This window comes from Patagioenas fasciata, chromosome 1, assembly GCF_037038585.1.
Source record: "Patagioenas fasciata isolate bPatFas1 chromosome 1, bPatFas1.hap1, whole genome shotgun sequence".
Classification (NCBI taxonomy): Eukaryota; Metazoa; Chordata; class Aves; order Columbiformes; family Columbidae; genus Patagioenas; species Patagioenas fasciata.
In genome coordinates, this window is record NC_092520.1 from 25,857,702 (window position 1) to 25,874,108 (window position 16,407).

At 38.2% G+C, this 16,407-nt stretch overlaps 2 protein-coding genes across 5 annotated transcripts in view; both read right to left on the minus strand.

Annotated features, from left to right (window-relative positions):
* STARD13 (StAR related lipid transfer domain containing 13) overlaps window positions 1–16,407 on the minus strand; it is a 309,147-nt gene that overhangs the window by 182,629 nt on the left and 110,111 nt on the right. The window contains exon 1 of one of the 4 annotated variants that reach the window (XM_071804789.1): window positions 4,597–4,645. The exons of the other annotated variants lie outside the window; for them this stretch is intronic. The gene's annotated coding sequence lies outside the window, so the exon portion shown is untranslated. Of the gene's footprint in view, window positions 1–4,596; window positions 4,646–16,407 lie in introns of those variants that run through there. 4 annotated transcript variants of the gene reach the window in all.
* The window catches only part of LOC139827249 (uncharacterized), a 343,678-nt gene that overhangs the window by 152,932 nt on the left and 174,339 nt on the right, over window positions 1–16,407 (minus strand). The gene's annotated exons all lie outside the window — the stretch shown is intronic.

Sequence of the window (16,407 nt, forward strand, 5' to 3'; positions counted from 1 at the left end):
TATAGTAAGTGGAGCAGGTGATAAGAAAGTCTGTAACAATGAAAACCATTTCAGCAATGTTCAAAGTGTAGTCAGAAGAAAACGAGCTTAAAGACTAATGGTAAGGGAACATGCATGTTAGGAAGTGTAACTTATCATACTTTAAAAATGTATTGTATTAACAGACCAAGGAGATTTTTACTTTCAGCAGCTGCTAATAGGATTTTAAAATGTCAAGGAACTACGGCACTGGTTCTTATACTCAATTTTTTATTGAGGAGCGTTCAGTTCCAAGACATGAGGAGCATCCACCCACAGTGAGCATTTGGGTGTGCCTCTGTGGTATTTTTTACGGTATTAAATCAGTCCATTTGCTCCCTTTGCCATCAAATTGAAAGATGCCACTCACCCCTGTGGCTCTGCTGGCCATGCCTGTTCATCTTCCACCAGCACTGGCACTCATCTCAACAAATGGTAAACTAAACATTAACTTTATCCCCCCAAAAAGATTGTGCTGTTTAATTTGTTGCTTTCAGCATGAAACCTCTGTTACAGCTATCATTTCCTCTGCCCAACAGGTTGCTCTGATGTGAGCACTTTGTTCAATACTCTGTAACATCACGAGTTTTGCTATCATCATTCTGCGTTACCTTTGCTTCTCCTGTGATTTCCTTTATGGGATAACACGATGTTGTTTGCTATTCCACAGAGATCCGTGCAGGTGGATTTTAACCTCCATCCCTCACAGGACATTGCAAATGTCACAGGGAGTTTGAAGCAGCAGCCCTGAGGAGCTAACTATTTGGTCTCCTAAATTTGATGCCCGTCCAAGTAGCTGAAATTTGACCATGAAACTTCTTCTATTGTGTAATGGGTAGTGAAAATCCTCCATACTGAGAAGAAGCTCTTACTTGCTGCCTCTGCCTTACGACATATGCAGGTATGCTCACATACCACCATTCACATTTGGGAAACAAGATGTTGCTGTGGTTTGCAACTGATCCACAAGTCCTACAGGAAGGATGACAACAAACAATACCAGAATCAGTACAAGAGGTTAGTTGGAGCTCCTTGCAATTATCAAGGATTTTTTCCACACTTTTTTTTTTTTTAATTTAAAAATTCAATTGACACAACTTTTCAGCAGAGAAAACAAATTATCAAATACAAAAAGCAGATTATTGGCATTCTTGAATTTTTTCGTTTTTATAGCTTCCCGTGAAAAAACATCTTTTGTGTGTGTGTTTAAAATTTGTTCACTTTAAAATTTAATTAACTATGCTACATTATATAAGAGATTCACAAACCATTTTTACCTGGTCTTGGCCTGTGATCTTGAACCAGATAAAGAAAATTCACAAACTGGCAAAACATTTCACAGAACAGAGAAACTATTTCTACCAATATCTCTTTTTTGAACCACAAAAAAAAGGATTGCAAAGTATCACAAGGTTAGATAACTTCTTCACCTTCCAAGAGTTTATGTTATCTGCTATTCTGAAGGCCACTAAAATTAATTCAGGGAATAGCTCTTTTTAGTTAAAATTCAAATATTTTTCAGAAATGTAGATACTTAAAAGGCCAGAATATTACTTTGCTGTAGCATATCCATGGTCATTTTCTTAAATTTTCAGAGATTGTGGAAGTTCATGTTCTAACCAAAGCAAGCTGTGACAACAGCTAACCTGTTGTCACTATTTTGCACTTTGTGGCTAACTGGATGTACCTGCGAAACAGAATACAGATGTTCCACTGCAGAAACCCAGGAAAACGTGGTGATGTACCCTCCTCTCTTTCACTTACACAAACTCTATAACACTTCACACTTTTTCTGCTTTTAAATAGGCTTCTAGAGTAGTTGGTATTTTAAAATCTAATTAGAATCTAACCTGACACTTCAGTATTGTGTTCTTGCACAACCAGGAGAAAAGCAGTTGAAGGCAATCTTGTGCATTTAGCCAAGGGAACTGTCTGAGGAACGTATACCCAAGTTTGGTCTATGTGATGTCCCAAACGTTCAGTTCATACTGCCCAATTCCCAATACCCACCCTCTGCAATCACTTCCTTACAGGATACAGTTCTGCCATGTTTCAGCAAATTTTTTTCTGTTACAAAGAAAAAAATGTCCTCTTTATGATGCTTTTACCTTTGGCAAGTCCCAGGAGCTCTTAGTCATTTTGAACTCTGCAGCAGGACTAACATCAACAAGCTCAGAACTGTGCAAATAGCAATTAAAATAACTGGCTATGCTTCTGTATAAACAAAGACATGAATAAAAACTGGAGATAAGGTAGTTGTTACAATATACATGTGGGGGTCAGGTGGAAATGTGCTGGGGCAGAGGTGGGAGGAAGAAATACAAAAAGAAGAGTAATGACTGCCAAATGGAGATGGACAATAGTGAGAAACGAGAGCAGTCCCTGTTTTTTTACAATCCTGAAACACTACGGTGAGTCACACATTGCTATCACTTTTACCCTCTTGAGTAGAAAGAAGTGCTGTATCTATTTTAAAGATAAAATGAAGTGGAAAAGGTACAAGAGGTCACACAACAACAAAGAGAAGCATGAACTGGGGACTGTGTTATCCTGCCATGGGAAATGAGTGACTTGTAAAGCAAACAGCAGTTAGCAGTAATCCATGGTAGAACACAAAAACCAAGCATGGTGAGCTCTGGCTAGAGCTGCACTGTTATTTTAACTCATCTGGGAATGAACTTCAGACTGCCATCAGCAGCAGCTTGTTTGTTTTCACTATCGAGTGTCCACAGAAATGTTTTGTGATGGCAAGGTTCTAAATTGATATCAAGTATTCTCCTTCACAGTGAATAAAACTAATTGTTGGAATGTTACCTCAACCAAAAATGCACTTTTCCCAGTAAACTGATGTATTAGCAAATGGTTGAAGCGTTGGTCCACATTTTGTGCCTTTTGAGGAATAATAATAAAAAAAAAAAAGATTTGTTTAGTGGTCAGTTTTCAGTGAAAGACAAAGCAGCGAAAATTGAAGAATAAAGTTCTTTATGCAAAAAAAAAAAAAAAGAAAATTACAGAAATTGTGCATAGCAGAAGCATTCTTCTGAGAACATGTGTGGGGAAACGTTAAGCAGCATTTCTGCATCTTCTAGTGTCTCAGCAAAGGCTGATGCCCTTAGGAGACACAGAGATACTCATTGGTTTGTATGTTGCAATTACTTTATAGATTTTCGTCTTCATATAACATTTCATTATTGAAAACCTGCTGTAAAACCTTTTCAGTTTCTCTGACTGCCTGTGTGGATTTGCCTTTGTTTATCAGTTTGCTTTTATGTCACATCTAAAGAAAAATCTTTCCCATGCAAAAGACAGTCTTTCCCTTTGGGAGGTTTAATAGCTCTTGCTTTCTCAGAAAGAACATAATGTCTTTCAGTATCATCAGCATCAGGTAAGACGATGCCATCTACTTCACCACCTCACAGTAAACTCATGTGAGACTTCAGAAATGACCACTCCATTGCAAATTCTCATCTAGTCCATAAAAACCCGAACACTTAACTGTCGTGTATCAACATATGTTCAAAATGAACCCTTCAACCCATATAAATAAAGGACAATGAATCTGTATAATGGCTGCAATGTTAATATTTTCATAGAAAAGCATACATTTCCCTTTGCAGTGGGGTGCTCTGTCTCTTCTGCTGTCAGCAAGTGCTCAGGTGCAATTCAGATAACTACCATGTAAACATCTAAACAACTTCAAAGTTCTGCACTCCAAGTCGTTTGCCTTACCTCTCCCTTACCTGCAGAGACTACACAGGACAGTATGCCCATGATAAGAAAAGTTGGGTGAATTTCTGCTGAGCTGGGAGTCGAGAACCCCTTACGCATATGTGAACTAAGGACATGAGGGCTGTAATGCAGCAAAGGACCAACACAAGTGTATGGTTTGAAATTATTAGATCAGGCATTCTTGATGTTAAGCATATACTTAAACCAAATTATTTTTATACTCTAACTGTGGTTCTGGGCCACATTTGACTCAACTCAGCCTGGAGAGACTGGAGGTGGAAGTCTCCACAACCACACATACATACTGCATGAACCATAGTCGCCCCCTCTTCCCCTCCCCAAATAAGTATATACACACACATATATACATACATATATCTGTGCTTCTGATTCACCCACCCCTCTAATTTTTTCCCTTCAACAATTGCTGAGGTTCTGAGAGAGCAGAAATCTATGTGCCCATATCCTGAAGGTGCTGCTGGTTTAGTCTGTGACCTCCAGCAAGTCAATGCAGCACTGACTGAACGAAGGGATGGATGTTCTCCAGCTAGTCAGGAGCATCTCCACTCCTACAGCGACACTCGGATTACTGCTGTCCACACCAAACCCTTAATTGGTTTGGTCTCTAACTTCTGCATCTCTGTCACTATTAGTATATATGTCCAAAGCCTAACTGAAACCCAGAAGTAAAACATGTTAGGGTATCCACAACCATAACCATATTTTATCATTTATAATTTCATCATACAGATATCATAAAATGTCTGTACAGAAAAACTAACACCTTGACTTTTTTGCATCATATCATGTTTAAAATTATGGACAAAAAATCATTAAGAGATACTTAGCTGCCTCCACGCATCCTTTCTTGCAAACAGAAGAGAGCAGAGATTTGGCAGGGACTGGATCAAATTCTCTCCTCCTCTCTCTCACTCAGTTGTTCTCACACACACACGCACACACACACATTCCTGCATAGCCTAAACCAGCTTCAAATTCATTTAAATATATGTACTACTGACTCAAGCTATTTTAAAGCAAAAAAAGGACATAATTTACTTCTTGAAATAGGATAAAATAACTGTACTCCCACAGAGGGGTTTAAAAATTGGCATGTATTATTTCTCAGCTGTCAAGGTCAGCCAAAACAAATACATTCACAGAACTATCTCCATACCTTATGCTCCTATATGATGAACTGATTTTATGCTTCTCTGCAATGCAGATAAACATTTCATTTCTCTTACTATTTTTTTTTTTTTCCAAATGTAGCTGAACACTATGACCTTCCTAAAAATATTCAAGGATCCTTTAGTGGAAAGCTCCACAAACTTGTCACCGTTTTACTGTTCTGGGCAGCTCAGTACAGTCTTTGAAGCGAATTTAAATTATAGAATTTAAAAAAAAGTGGTATTGGGCAATTTTCAGACAACTAAAACACCACAAAATATTTCATAGCATGGCCTAATGTTTATGACAATATTTTTCCACAATTTTTATACCACTCACATGCTTATCATGGACTACAACTTAATGCTGACAGAATTAATGAAGATTTTTCTATCACCTTGCATATCTGTTGTTCTGTGACAACTATCATCCTTCTTTGTTTTCCATTTCATAATTCAAGTAAATGGCCATTGCTCAAAATTTCTTTTTACAGTTAGATTCAAGGCACTACTCATCTTTTGATGATTTAATGAAAAACACCATTGCTTCAGCTGGTCTTAAATCAAGGTGGGTCTGATTTCTATGAACTGAAAGTCAGGTCCAACAAGAATAACCTTTTAAAAGTAAAATTATTGCTACCAGCTTTGAAAATGGAAAAACCCTGCAGTAAAGGATGCACCTACTGATCCACTTCTATCCTCTGTATAATTTTAGTCACTCAACCATAACTACTAAAATAATACTAATTCACAACACAACATCTGAACTCAGAAGCTGATATTGCTGTTCTGCCTTTAAAAGCATTTCCTTATTTCTGTATTCTAATTTTCTAGGAAGAACTGGTTAAATGTGAAACTTTCGTAAAGGGTCTCTCAGTGGGCAAAACCTACTAATTAATGCAAGAACAGGATCTCAGCTTCTGGACTACTGTCAAAATGCACATCTGTCAGCAACTTTGGTGACACCAGCTGCAAGAAAATTGGATGCTGAGATGATTCTCTACCTTTACAGCTTGAATTCTGTTTCAGCATAGAGACTCACATTTGATTAGTAATTGTTTTGTAATATTATTTGAGGGGTGATGGTGGCTCTCCCAAAGTTTCATAGCTGTGAGATAACCAGCTCCCCACTCCTTTGAGACCCTCACTCTGTACAGGGAACAATCACTGTCAACGCCACATGGATGGGGCAAAAGCTGAAGGACTTTCCACGAGAAACTCCGTCTGAATAATCAGGCTTGGCTGGGGAGCAGTTTGGATGTAACTGAAACAGCTACAGTTCTGGAGACAGTTGTGTGAAACAACCACGTGTGCAAATGCTTATGTTGCCTGGGCATTCGTGTGCTTTTATGGTAGACGGTGGAAAACAACTGGCATCAAATCATGCTTCCCTTTTCCACTTAAACCAAGAGAGTGCTAGAAGTTCTAACAAGACTTAGATAGCTCTCCAAAGCATAGATAATAAAAAGAGAATAAAAACATAAAATGAAATAAATAAAAGAAAGAAAAAAACTAACACATCCGATTTTCTCTGTTACAGGATTTAAATGTCTTTCCAAGAAAAAGCCTGGAGCACAGCTCTGCCAGCAAGAGTGGCAGACAACAGAAGCACTACCAGTGGATTACCAGGCCAGATTTTAGTAGATGAAGTTCTCAGCTGTGGTATGTCCTAAGCAAAACCCAGAAGTTGGAGTAATCATTTTGTACTTCATGGGGTAACGACATGACACGAAAAAAGAGGTGCCACATTATAGTCATTGTGCTTCGGGTACTCCAATTCATAGTGACACATAGCTGAGGACAATCCATACTGCAGATATGGTAGGACAGGACCTTTAAATAAGTATGAGTAGCTGTTTTGCAACAGAAGCATGTAGCTTCACGTAACTGAGTTTTCAAAAGCCACTGGCTGCTTGACAGCTGATGGAAAAAGTCTGAGGTCCTTCTCCCAGGTTTAGCTCTACCTCAAGACTGGTGGCTAAGTCTTGACCTAATCTAGGACATACCACACTCACGAGAGCTTGAAGAACATTTTAATCTGCTTATTATTTAAGTTAAATGTGCCATACCTTACAGCAATAGCTGTGACTTAATGTTGACTTGCATTTTCATGTTCAGGGTCCTCCAGTATTTTTAGGCTGTCACTAGAAATACCTATTAATTTTTTGCTGCTGCTGAGAATGAGCATTCAATTGAAACATCAATTTAATAGCTAAGTGTTTACTCTAAACCCAACACAACAGCAGAAAATCACATACAAGGATATACTCCATGACAGCACATTTTAGCTCTTCAAGTATAATAGCCATGGACTGTGCCAAGCCTCCTTATCATTTACACGATTAAAGAATTAGACTATGTAACTCTGGCCAGATGATTGGAGAAGGGAGGAGAGGTCTTATCTATAAATTAATTCGACTGTAAGTTTAAGGATTTAACATAGTTTCAATGACTTCCTTATATTTCAAAATCTTAGTATCCCTTTAGTCCAAATGCAGAGCTATGCAAGCCCAATCAGGTAGCAAACACTGGGCATATATATTATCATGATACATAACCTGGAGCTCCTCTGGTCTTCATGGTAAACTTTCTTAAGGCTCTTTATATAAAACAGTCTGATTTCTTGCTGCATTTTCTCTACTACATCTTGCACCTTCACTCTATGCTAATCTAATGTAATTCAAATCTAATCTTAGGCAAACTTAGGCTCATTCTTAACTAAAATACATTCTAGCAAGAACACTTTGATTTTAGAAAATAATTAGTCAGACAAATGAAAATTCCAGGATGATTTTTATCTTAAATGGTTCTGTAGAAAAGAAAGAGTCTCAAACTACCTCCTACACAAGGGTTGTTCCAGATTGGCTCCCAGAATGTTCCCAACACTCCTATCTCCAAACGTCTTAGACTTCGTGATCCTGCACTGTGACTTTGCAGCACAGTACCTGCTAGATTTCTGACAGTCACAGTGGTTTTGAGTACCTATTGAGAGCTTTTTCCATAGAAGCTTTAAGCACCAATTCAAGACATCAGTGCGAGAAAAGAGCAATTTACCACTAACATAGTGTTATGTTTTATTACTTATGTTAAAAAACACCACATGTTCAGGATACAACCAGGAGTGAGATCACTTTTATAAGGGAACAGACAATATATGAAAAAACAGGTGAAAAACTATGCATATGGATAGGATGAAAAGATGATCCTTGCCTCAAAGACCTTACAGCCCAGTCGAGACTTTGGTTTTAGATGCTACAGTGCAGATGACATCCAACATCTCCAATTGTGAAGGGAACAGCATCACTCAGCTGGGTGCCTGTTCTCAAAAGTGTAATCTAAGCCTGGATCTCAAGTGGATGGAGGATAAAATGTGTAGGCAGGCACACGAGCTCCTGAGAGGACGAGTTGCTCAGAAGCCTCCAAAGCTTGGCATTTCACACCGGTCAGGTGTACATTTCTAGGCTAGGAGAGAGCTGTACAGAGGCTCTCAAGATCTGCAGCCATCTCCAGTACAGGATGCTCAGATGCCCACTACAGATGCTCACCATTTCTGATCTGGTGCCAGTAGATAATGGATGCAAAAAAAAAAAGAGATGGTCTTTTCCCTGTCATTAGTTTTGCCTCTAACAATGTTTGTAATTAAAAACTGAAACTTGCCGTTCTGCATACATAGGAAAATATCTATTTACAGGTGATATCGATAGGGTGCTAATTTTCCAAGATACTCTTTTCATCAGCCATTCTAGATCATAAAGGAAAAAAATTTTAAGAAAAAAAATGTAATGAATTCCTGGCAAGTTTTACATTCTCCTTTAAAAAAAATTACATACACCCTCCCTTCCTCCCTTCCCTCCAGCAAATACCATTCATGTTTAAGATTAGATTATTTTTCTCCTGATTCCTCTTTAGCTGCCAGAGCATGACTCATTGTCAGATTGATTTAATTACAATTACAGACCTTGTTCTTCTAGTGTTACAAGTAAAAACTAGGAAATATAAAGGAAAAGGTCAATACAGAAAGACTCTACAAGCCAGGAGATGTTAAACAGTGCCACTAGTGATTACTGTTGATTTCAGCTGTGTAGTAGAGTAAGATTTTTTTACAATAATGCAATGGAATCCAGGTACATTTTGCAGGTATCTACCTGAAAGGTTAGTTTTGTTTCTGTGACACAGATTACAGTTCTTAGATCTTGGGCATAAGAGTGAAACAAGCAATAATAGTTTAATAAAAGGGACACTGTGTAGTTACTGTTAGCAGAATAATAAAGATCAAATATCCATGTAACCAAACGTGTTATTTCAAAAGATTTATACATTTGGTAGTAGACATAATTTAACATGAACTGTCCTTCTAAGACATTATCAAAGTGGGAACATTTTTTCAAAAGATGTTTCCAAAGTTAATTTTTTAGTATTATTACTCTGGAGATATTAGAATGTAAGTGTAATGTTAACTTAGAGAACAAGGCATATTGAACATCCTGTGCAGTGTCTAAGCCATGGATATAGTTTATGATTATAATTTATACACTTTGAAGGTAAAAGTATACTTAGAAAGTGTGAAATACTTTTCCCGAGAAGACCTATCTGCTGTTTGTCTTTAACAAGGGTCGAGTTTAAGGACTCTGATTTGTCAGAAAGCTTTTTTAGTATTAGTAACCAAAAGCATCAAACTTGTACCTTACTGTAATAACTAAATTAATTTTCATATTTTCATGTACTACTTATTTTCAGAGAGAACCTAACTAGAGACTAGATATTTAACTTCATCTTTATCTTTATCACTGCCTTTATCCAACAGACTACATTATGCAGTTAAGTATTTTACCCATGAGAGTCTCCTCGATTTGTTCTAGATGCTGACACGGTTGTAATAAAAAACACAGCTACCTTAATGGTTTTACAGAGGAAACAATTAGTAAACCGGTAACATTTGGCATTTCAGAATCAATTAGCTCTGCTGGAAAAGTTTTACAAACACAATACTGATGCAGTAACACTTTGGAAGACATTATTAATGCCAGAGGAGAAATAAACACAACTGGAATTAATAAAATGGGTTGTTAGGGCTATTTACTGTTTATATTTGTTTACTATATTTCATTTTGGGGAAAAAAAGTAAAGCTCAAAATTGCAGATAGTAAGATTTTGCCTGTTTTATTTTGGAGAAGAAATATTAGGTGCAATAAGTAACACTGTTTGTGGAGGGTTAATTAAATAGATATAATTTTAAAGGGGGCTAGGAACATGAAGTGCACGTCACCTGAAAATTTGTACTGCAAAGGGACATCTCCTGGTATCCTAAACTCTTTTGTCCACAGATACATTTCTGTTACAGAACGTGAGTCTCCTCAGCAGCAGCTCAGACAATTCCACAGAAGAGACTCAACTTCCACTGCAACATTTTTAGTCATAGATCATGAAAAATCAAAATCATGTAAAGTACTGAAAAAAGAACAAACCAATGTTAGAAATGCCTGATTAATGTTTAACTTGGAATACATGCTTTCATATTCCCAGTCATCAATATGCTAGATTTTGGCATGCGGAACAAACCAAACTTTTAGTCAGCCTAACAGTGTGTTGCATGAGCGGGATTCATTTTGTCTAGTAATACGTGTCTACAATGCAAACATTTACAGCTGAGCCAGTCGTTCTGTATGGGGTACTGGTCATCTCACAAAATAAACTTCTGAATAAAGCGCTCTCTAAACGTGTCTGTTTACAACTTTGACTTGGATGGCTATCTCCCCTCACACGTAAAAAGTCAGAAATATCAACATATGCATTTTGCAGAAACAGCCTTTTCCACAGAACTGTAGCTGTGCAGCATTTGCTATGTCTAACTAAAGAGTCCCATGAATGTCTGCTGTGGTACTACCCGGCCACAGCACCACTGAGGTTTAGGGAAAGCACCTGATACATGAGAAAAATCTGAAATGAACAAAAAAATGTAACAGCCTCATATGAGGTGTGAATCATCTAAAAGTCTATTTGAAAGTAGATGCTAATACACAAAGCATTTGATGCTAAGTTGCTTTCTTTGGTGTAAATACATTTCAGTGAAAAACATGTTCGGTATCAAAGCTGCCTCCAAGGAGAAAGCAGATGTTTGCATAAGTTTTTCAAAACACTTATATTTTCAACAGGATGAAACTTATGATTTCATTCATACAGCAGAGCCAGCCCTTCTAAACACATTTGCAGAAAGTGCAACAGGTGAATTGGAGAGGAACTGACAGAAAAGATGTCGAAAAATAAGAGATGATACCTCACAATGCAAAACAGGATGATACAGGGTGGTTAATGACCTACATATGTCACCATGCGTTCTCCATTGGTTGTACTGTACCACCTGCAGGTCACTGGCCCTTGCTGCTCAGATGCCATCCCTCTTCACATGTACCACTACTCCTTCCCTCCTTTCCCACAAGATTTGCTGTTGGCAGAGTTCTTGTGGGCACCTCCAACACCTTTTCCAGTTATCCAAGACCCACTGTTAAAGCCATTTCAGCTAACCCAGCTGAGACAGGTGACTGTATCAGAAACGAGCAGCTCAAAAGCCAGACCTGGTGAAGTAGTAACCAGCCAGGTGGTGCAGTGCAGGAGGACATGGAAGCATTTGCAGCTGGGACAGCCACAGCAAGAAGAGGCTGTGCTTATTTCCTGAAGAAACACAGCAGTGTGCCACTATGAGAGCTCAATAATACTCCATTGTCTGGCTTGCTCTAGCCAAAGGAAGCTGATAAGATGTTAGGATACACGTGGATTAGAAAGGAGAATGACACTGGTAACATGGCAATGTCTTTCTGTGAAGTAGTGTGCAGTGTCACGCAGGACACTGTGGAAGCACTGGTCATCATCTATCAAGTGCAGAATCACAAACTTGGAGAGGGTTCACAGAGGGACCACTGCACTGAGAGTTGTCAAAAATTATGGAGAGAGCCTGAAAAGAAAGGGATGGTCCCTCCTAGGAAGCAAATTGGCAGCATGGGAGATGTTCAGAAGTGCATAAATAATAAAAGGTATATCAAGAACTCTGTCTTAATTTATAATTCCAGAACCAGGATATCCAAAAACATTAATTTAAAAAATGGTAATAAGAAACATCTTTTCCACAAAACAAGAAATCATTCTGTGGAATGCATTTCTACAGGAGGTTTTGAGAGCAAGAGCTTAGCAATAGACAAAAGAACTCAGACACCTTTTTGGATATCAGAAATATCTAGATTTACTATTTTTCAAGCCACTACATTTTGGAAGTGAAATGACTTCAATAAACCTATTTCCACACAGGAGCCAAGTTCTCAGAGTGGACGATGAGACCCATACTGTCAGAAGCATATTCTGTGTAAGTCTCCTCACCGAGTACTAATGCTGTCTTTTGAAACTTCTGTTTCTGGCCACTCCAAAGAAAGACACTGTGGATCTCATCCAGATGACAAGTCCTATGTCCCACAAAATGTCCAGCAAACATTCAAAGAGAAGTTAAATGTAACACTAGAAGATACTTTAAAGCTATTAATTATAATTGTGTTTAAAACATAATAAATAACAGCCATGAGTGAAGCGCCTTAATTGTCTTTGCCTTCATTTTTCATTTCTTTAGTAGAAAATTCTAGATAATCTGGGGCGTGCAACGCAAGCCACTCATCAAACTACTTATAGTATAAATTTCTACTCAATTTAACTAAACATTAGTTGGAAACTTCTTGGGAAACCCTTACCAACATAGTGAAACTCTCCTTTTATAGAAATCATTTGAAGGAATCTAAGAAAGGGAAAAAATCCATTGAAATTTAGCTCTTAGAAAACTGATGAATAAGCTAATCTGTTAGTGAGTGGTTCACTGTCCAACTGTTTAAAAATGGCATAGGAACAAAACCCCAGGAGAATGCCATTGTTCTGAGCTATTTTCTTTTCTTAATTAGTCCTAATGCTATTTTATAAAACTACTATTCTCCTTTTTTGTGTATCTTTGATCTGAACACTTAAATATGCAAAATATAGAAAATAAGTACCACAAATAACTTCCATAGTTAAAACTTGCACCTTAAATTGGTATTGCAGTACTGAGTAAATTACTGAATTTAGGCTGCTTTTAGGATATAAATTGAATATGTTAATTTCATTCATCAAAAACAAAGGTACATTGCACATACATGCAAAACGCACCAGAAATAAGGGAAGGTCACCAGGCTAATCACTTTGGCTTATTTCCCTTTTCTGTACTCCCATCTGCCTATTTTCTCAGCTCTTTGTATTTGAAAAGAAACAACTTGAACGCAGTTAGGCCAAAATTTGACCTACTGTTTTTGTTCATTTTAATGAATTTCTTTTCTTTTTTTTTGGTAACACCTCTGTAATTTCTATACATTTCGCAGATGGTTTCTCTTTAAAGCACACTAAATAATGCCACGTTTCTGTAACCGATGAGAAAACCTGTAACAGTACATTACTGAATCATCATCACCAGAGATGGATCTTTGCATTCAGATGGTGCCGTATGCAGGACGGGTGTCTGTACATTGAGAAACAGGTCACCTTAAGCCTACATAAAATTAGATATTAGCAAGCCTGCAGATCAAACTAATAAAAGTGTATTTCAAGAACACAGTTACTTGGAAGAATACTCTTTTCACATAATTCTGTGTAAATATATTCAGTTCATATTAAAATGTACTAATTTTCTCTGAATTACCTCCTCCCAGGCCAGCACAGCCCATGTTACTTATTAATCAAAGATTACGGAAAAGGAATTTTATCAGTAGTTGAGTACAATCGTTTCAAAGGAAAGAAAACAACCTTAAGTACAGAAATCAAATCAAGTGCTACAAAAAGTATTCTGTTCAGGTATCAGTGATGCCAGTTTTGAAAAGGAATATTTAAAATTGCTCCAGGATGGAAATAGAGCCAAAACTAACTGCAGAAACAGAAAAACCTGCCAACTACTTATAACAGATCTCAAGACCTAATAACACGCCAATCTGCAAGTAAATTCCTGCAATTGCTCTTGGATCGGTTCAGGAGCAACCAGGACTCATGAATCACAACAGCTGACAACTCACGAGGGCTCTGTGCACTCGGATGAGCAATGAGGAACCCAAGCTAGATACTGAAATTGCAAGAAATTGTGAATTACTGCTTTCTTCACCAAACTTACCTTCTCACTTCCAGTTTTATTTTTTGGGATGGGTAAAGTATAAACAAAAACATAACAGAGCTTTAATGAAGACTGAATACAGGACAAAGAACAGATTAAGTAGGCAGAGTGAAATGGAAAGGAAAAATAAAAACATATAAAGCAAAGATTCTTCAAAAGAACTGCTTTTAGATTTATGGGCCCTACTCAGAAATCACGTACCAGCCCCAATGGACTTGTTCTTCCAGCCACGTTCTTTGCTTGGCAGATAAGATGCAGAGGGAAGCAGCTCGGGTGCAGCTGCCAATCTGAATTTTATGGGACCACGTCAGGACACCCTAATCACATTCACACCATTTTGCTTTAGCTTCCTCAGGTCTCTAAGAAGCAGCAGGTTTGCAATGCAAGGCAGCCTGATGAAAACGGAACAGAAAGCCTGGCAACAGACTGGAACTGGAGCAGAAGAGCTGGTATTTCCTGTTATTTCTCATGGATCCAAAGCAAACTCAGGATGTCATCTTTGATTTTCCATCAGTCTACAGCTAGTCTGAGACAGTTTTGCTCACTCGCTTACGCTTTCAGAGCTCTCATGAGATAAGCTGGCGGTAGCAAACTAAGTAGTTGGTGCTGGATACAACTTTCAGATACATGCACTAGCGTAGTTTCTGTCTTTTGGGTAAAGAAGAGCCCAGCGGGTACTTTTCAAGGGCATTTCACTGCCCAGACACATTCATATTGACTTCAAGCAGACAATAACCAACTTGCCTGAAGGCTGTTGTTGGTTCTGAAACCCTCCAGAGAAGAACTGCATGAGGACTCTGGATGAAAGGGTAGGACTGGACGACCTCCATCCCTCTTCCTCACTAGTCACTGAAACAGATTTAGACTTCCTCCCTTCATAATTCTGAAATTATGTGAGATCTATCCCATTTGGGCAGTACAATACTAGACAAGGCAGAAGTAAACAGGCTGGCTCCTCGAGAAGGGCAGAGGGAAGAAAGGTACTGTAAAGGAATGTATTCTTCATCTTTCCAGCAAACCTTCAAAGAGGTTAAGCCAGAGACTGTAAATGTGGTAAAGAAATGTGGGCAAAAGTTTGTGGCAGCAGTAGCTCTATTAGTTTCTCAGACAGTCTCATCCAGAAGACAGGAGTGTATATCCCACACCAGAGAAAATTCATAGGATAAACTAAAGCCCACAGAGCAGTACTATCACTGTAGTCTTTTTTTAGAAAAAGGGAAAGCATTAAACTATTGTGTTATAGCATGTCATGCATCCAGAAGAGCTGGGAAATGTGGAAGGAAAGTTTTTTCTTCTTGGAGAGGTAGTCTCTTCCATCCTCTCTAGAGCCAGATGGTTTCATAGGGTAAGAATCCTGTCCCAGGCAGCATGGTTTGGGAACTTACTTTTCCCTGTTGGAGAAATGCTAATAAGAACAGCCTTTTATCCAAAAACAACTATATGTCTGAAGTTCTTGCCAATTTGTTTATTTGTTTATTAAGAAATAAGATTGCTCTTCATGCCGCGAAGTTGCAGCAGCAATTGGAGTGGCTGCTGTAGAGGGAAACGAAGAGAAAATGTGAGTCACATTTGGCAGCATCTGTCATTACACATAGCAGAAGCTGCACTTAAGCCAGTGCTTGCAAATGAACTAACAGAAATACAGTGTTAACCACCAGCACCATGGTATAGGTCAGAGCAGGCAGATGCAGCATATCAGTCTGACCTGGGATGCTGTCCCAGAAGACCTCAGGAGGGCTTTTGCAGAATTATTCCAGTAACTCTAGAAAGGCCTCAGGCTATTTGAGCTGAATGGCAGATGTAGGTCTGCAATCAGAAGCATCTTTGCCTTTAATCATGAAGGATTCAGTCACATTCTGGATCACAATTCAGCCTGTATCTAGAGTCACAGCATGGGATCCGAGGCAGAAAAAAACCAAAGGATCTACTTAAAAAATGGCAGTGCTCCCTCTGGTGCTCTTTTCCGTTCCCAGGTACAAAGCCTGAACATTCAAATAGGTTGTTTATCTCACTCAAAAAAAAAAAAAACCCAAAACAGTGCTTTTATAGAAAAAGGGATCAATCACAAAAAATATTGCAGAAGTTAATTGCACAGAATTGAACAAAGGAAGACACAACAATAACCAGTATCATGGCTTTCTCATAATAAAAATAGAAAATAAAGCTAAGATCAACAAACCACCATTGCCAGGAAAAGAGAACATAAATAAAGAAGACTGGATCTGAAGACAGGTGAGAAAAAAAACACAGAGCAGAAAACTCTTTTGATTTTGGTAGTGCTATATAAAAACAAGAGTTATAACTGTAGGTACTAATTTGGTGCTG